General features: G+C 39.0%; 1 pseudogene; it reads right to left on the reverse strand.

Annotated features, from left to right (window-relative positions):
* Window positions 1-2,856: 2,856 nt before the first annotated feature.
* Window positions 2,857-3,276, reverse strand: LOC138815048 (golgin subfamily A member 7 pseudogene; annotated as a pseudogene).
* Window positions 3,277-5,372: the final 2,096 nt, after the last annotated feature.

The raw sequence follows: 5,372 nt of genomic DNA on the forward strand, positions 1-5,372 counted from the left end.
ACAATATATCTCCACCAAGCCAACTCTATAAAAGATACTTAAAGATGGCTACACATAGAAAATCAACAAGACCACAATAAAGTCCAAGAAACTGCACCCAAACTGAGAATCCAACAACCATAGGAAGAATCCAGTCACTGAAGCTCCCAAGAATGTGGATAACTATGCAGGAACTCTCAAACACCTCTCATTCCTAACTCTGGACTTAACTCTCCAATTAAGTGACATAGACTGTCTAGTTGGGTTAAAAAGGAGGATCCTTCTATCTGCTGCATTCAGAAGTCAGAACTGTCCATAAAAAAACACATTTTGAAAGCGAAACGCTGGAACAAAATCTACCAGGCAAATGGCTCCCATAAACTGGTGGGAATTGCAATCCTAATATCACATGAAATAGACTTCAAATTAAAATAGTGAGAATAGATAAAAAATGTCGCTACATACTAATTAAGGGATAGCTCCTTCAGGAGAATATTACAATTCTACATCTCTATTCACCAAACCACGGAGCACCCAAATTTAACCAAGAAACACTACATTCCCTCAATTTTCACATAGATCCAAAGACATTAATTGTTGGGAACTTTATCCCACCCCTATCCTCACTTCATAGATCAAACTGACAAAAACTCAACAAAGAAACCACAAATCTAAACAACTAGATTTAACAGACAGTTACCTAATATTTCTCCCAGAAGTATCAGAATACAGGTTTTTCTCAGCACCACACAGAACATTTTCCAAATAGACCACATTTTAGGTCCAAAGCAAACCTGTCCAATTTGAGAAATATTGAAGTTATACCTTGCATTACTAAGAACACAAGGGAATAAATTTAGAACTCAACACCAAAAGCCACCAAAGAAAGTCCTGTAACATTTGGATGGTGAACAACACACTATTGAATCACCAATTGGTCACGGAGTAGATTAGAAAGAAATTCAAATGTTCATGATATTCAACAAAAATGAACACAAAAATTACCAGCTCCTCTGGGACAAAGCAAAGGCAGTACTCAGAGGCAATTTTATAGCTCTGATTTCCTACATCAACAAATTGGAGAGGGCTGAAATCAAAAATTTAGACAGATCTGAACCTCCTTGAAAAAGAGCAGCAAAATAAACCCCAATCCAGTAGTCGGAAAGAAATCATTAAATTAAATCAGAATTAAACGAATTAGAATCTAAAAAACAATACAAAGAATCAACACAACAAAGAGTTGATTCTTCAATTAAATTAACAAAATAGACAGACCTTTAGCAAAACTTAGAAAAAGAATAGAGCACAGCTAAATAAATAAATTCAAAGATGAGAATGGAAACTTCACCACAGAAAGTACCAAGATTCAGAACACTATAAGGGAATACTTCTCAAAACTTTATGCTTAGAAGGTTGAGAACTTGGCAGAAATGGACCATTTCCTAGCAAATATTGACATGCTGAAACTAAACCAAGATCAGTTGAACCATCTTAAAAGGTCAATATAAAGCATTGAAATAGAAACAGCAATAAGAGACCTCCCATCCAAGAAAAGCCCAGAATCAGATGGATTTACAGTGGAATTCTACAAGGCCTTCAAAGCAGAGCTCACACCAATACTCCTTCAAATCTTCAATGAAATTGAAAGAGAAATTTCACTACCAAACTCATTCTATGAAGCCATCATAACCCTCATCCCAAAACTGGGCAGGGACTCATCAATTAAAGAGAAGTATAGACCCATTTCTTTGATGAACATTGAAGCAAAAGATCTCAACAAAATTTTGCATTGATCATGGTCTATGGTGGTCTGTTAGGGGGCATCCAAAATATGGGCACTTCTTCTGGGGGCTCATCCGTGATGCCCCCCATAAACTCACCCAGACCCCAAAGCATGGAGTCGTGAAAAACCCGACAAGTAAGTTGAGTCATTACCGTTCTCTGTTTTTGGTCGCCTGCAGATTCTGTATCTGTAATTCTGGTTTCCCGCGGGATCTGTATTCTGGTTGGCAAAGAGTCTTGTAGGACAAGCTATAGGGCTGCCACGGGGTCTGTGGGAGAATTCCCGAGTCCCCATCTGAGTGAATTGCTGTTTAGTGCAACCTTTATGTGGTTAACAAATTAGCATCCACTTCATTGTGCTTATTTGTGTAAATGAACAAGCAACACAAACCACATCTTCCCACATCCAAAGGTAATGCAAATAAACCTAAGTCTCCCAAGAAAAGAATGACCATTGCATTAAATATTGATTTTATGAGCGATAATTGCTGTAATAAAACAAACAACATTATACTTCTTTTTTCATTGAGCTTCGGCTTGAGAAACTGAATAGCAGAAATAAATCTTAAGATATGAAACATGGCAGAAATGATAGTTCTCTGAAATCTGGGAGATGCATTGGCAAAACCACAAACATAATACACCCCTCACCTAGAGAAAAGCTTTTTATTAATCTGAATTTTGGCTAATATTTGACTTCTTGCAGTATAAAGCTACCAGGGAAACTGGCTCAAGGAATGAAGAGAACCAATGGCAATTTTTTACCTGGTGGCAGGTAAGAAACAAACTTTGTATTAGGCCCTCTAACTGCATACGTTATTAAATGACTGAATTTAAAAAAGTGAAATGCTTCATTGTATTTTCTCAGAAGCTAATCAAAGATGACAAGTCCTATACAATTTGGAGACACAAAGTGGATGCTGAGTGACTAGAAATCAAATCAGGTGTGGAATTTTAGAAAGTTAGTAAATGGCACCATGGCTCTGGAAGCAGATACAAAGGAATGATGCTCTGGAGAGGAGGTAGGGACACTCTGTGATCGGCCCATGGACAGATGAGGGTTCCAGCTGGAGGTGGGATCTTTAATTCTATGGCTTATCTTCCAGTGCTCAAAACTCTGTCTTCATAAATGGTAATTTCAATAACTCGAAGTCCTCTCTCAATGGGGTCAGTCAGGAGGAGGCCTTGGGGAGCATATATCTTCTCATTCTGTTCTTGAATATATTTGGAGACTTTCTTCATTATGAGAACATTCTCATAATGGGTTTCCATACACAAGAAGATGGTATATGCTGTCAAACAAGCCAAAAAGCCTTCAAGATATGACTGGCTCCCAAGCTTCTCTGCTTCTGCATAAAGATTATTTAGAGTTTGAACTGTTTCTTCAACTTGCTGCCTATCAATCCTGTTCTCCAACTCTGCAGGAAACTTGGTCCGGAACTGACAGCGTGTGCCACTGCTGTAGTCGCACTGAATGAATACCTTCCTGGACACCGGCGCCTGCTGCAGCCTCATGGTGAGGACAGGACCCACCTCCCCACCTCCTAGGCCCTCCAGCTGCTGTCGCGCTGGGTCCCATCAATCCCTTTTTAAGATCAAGAGTCCAGAGTAAGTTTTGGAAAAACGAGGCAAAATAGATAAAATAATTATTTAAAAAAAATAAGCATAAAGAATAGTGTTAACAGGTGTGCAAGTGTTCAGACTGCATCTGTTGGAGATGGTTACAAGATTAAGCCTTTTGTGTTTGTTTACAAAAATATATGGTTAGTAAAAAAAAATGTCATTTTGGTAAATTATCCTGGGCTATTGGCTAAACAGTCTTAATATCCAACAGGGCCAAAGCCTCCCAAGTCTATGCAATGTATCCTTAACCAGTCTGTGTAGGAATTTGCAGTCCAGCATGAGCTGTGACAGTACCTTGGAGCCACTGAGAGACCTGCTGCTGCAGCTGCACACCCTAATGGGTAAAGTTTGAAGACCAGCTGACAGTCACCTGGAAGAAATCTATATCATCACTCAGACCACCTCCACCATGGAAAAGTAGTCTGAACTCCTTCCGGGTTCAATCACTTGAGACTCAACCCGGTTAAAAGCTGCTTAAACTAAGATCTTGTGGGACATTATTTTGGGTGATATCCAAAAACCCTCTCTATTCCCACAGTAGATATTGGGAGAAAGGATATCACTGGCTTGCTTGCCATAGGCACTTCAGTGCATAGTCACTGGAAATCTACTCTATACTCACAGCCTAGTTTGGCTCTGGTATGGTAATAATCTGAGTGTGTTATCAATGCAGGTAGTAAAAGGATAAGACACAGCTCTGCTCTTAGCTTTAAAATCTAGCAAAATTCTCCATCGCAGTGGTGTTTTGAGGCTGTTCTGAGATAACTTGGTTCCACAAGCAAGAGGAAAAAATGGGCAGTTTTACACTCTAGCCACAAAGAAGCTCGAGGAATTGTAAAGAAGAGCAGGGTAGTAAAGGAAACCTTGGGGGAAAAATTGGGAAAAAAATTGGTATCCTTTGGATAAAAAATAAATAAAAAAGGACGTCTTAAAATGTTTAAAAAATATAAGGACCTTTGGTACTGTTATTTTTTTACTCACAATTGGACCTTGTAAGAAAAGAGATCAGTGCAGTCCATCTCTTAGTTCTGAGATCCCAATACCAAACTGTAAATATAAAAGACTGTGCCAATTAGGGGACCATGATTGGTTCCCGATGCTCTAGAAGAGGATGGACTGAAGATCTACAGAAACTGCATTTTAAGATTAAGTCAACAACCTGTAGCTGTGCTGCCCTCAGAATACCCTCAAAAGAGGAACAGTTCTCAAAAAACCGCAGGCTGCCACCAACCCTGCCCACCCTTAAGGAACAGACCAGTTGCCTAATTGTTCCATCAGAAAAATGGTAGTGCCATCAGGGTGGACTTAAAACCCCTGAAAATGTGAACTTGCTTGTTTGGAAACCCTCTGAACTTGTGAACTCGCTTGTGTGAAACTCCCTAAACTTGATTGTTTGATACTATAAAAGCTGTGCTAAGTTTTAATTTTGTACTCAGGAACTCTTAGCGTCACTGGTTACCGAGTGTGCAGAGAACCAAGCTCTAGCTTGCAATAAACGACTCTTTGCTGTTTGCATTGATCGTGGTCTCTGGTAGTCTGTGAGGTGGCATCTGAGATCTGGGCACTTCACCTAGGAATTAACTTAACCACAGAAGTGAAGGATCACTATGATGAAAAATTTAAAAACCTGAAAAAGGAAATCAAAACAGAACTTAGAAAGTGGAAAAACCTCCCATGATCCTGGATTAGAAGGATCAACATTGTGAAAATGGCAATACTTTCCAAAGCTATCTGCAAATTCAATATGATACCTATGAATATTCCAGCCTTATTATTCAAGGAAATAGAAGAGTCAATCCAAAAATTCATATGGAACAATTAAAGACCCCGAATAGCAAAACTGATGCTTAACAAAAAGAACTGTGTTGGAGGAATATCAATACCAAATTGCAAACTCTACTACAAAGCCATATTAAACAAAGGAGCTTAGTAGTGGCACAAGAACAGACTTCAGAACAAATGGAAGAGAATTGAAAACCCAGAAATGG

Source organism: Dipodomys merriami, unplaced genomic scaffold (assembly GCF_024711535.1).
Source record: "Dipodomys merriami isolate MVZ:Mamm:240054 unplaced genomic scaffold, mDipMer1.0.p SCAF_1075, whole genome shotgun sequence".
Taxonomy (NCBI): domain Eukaryota; kingdom Metazoa; phylum Chordata; class Mammalia; order Rodentia; family Heteromyidae; genus Dipodomys; species Dipodomys merriami.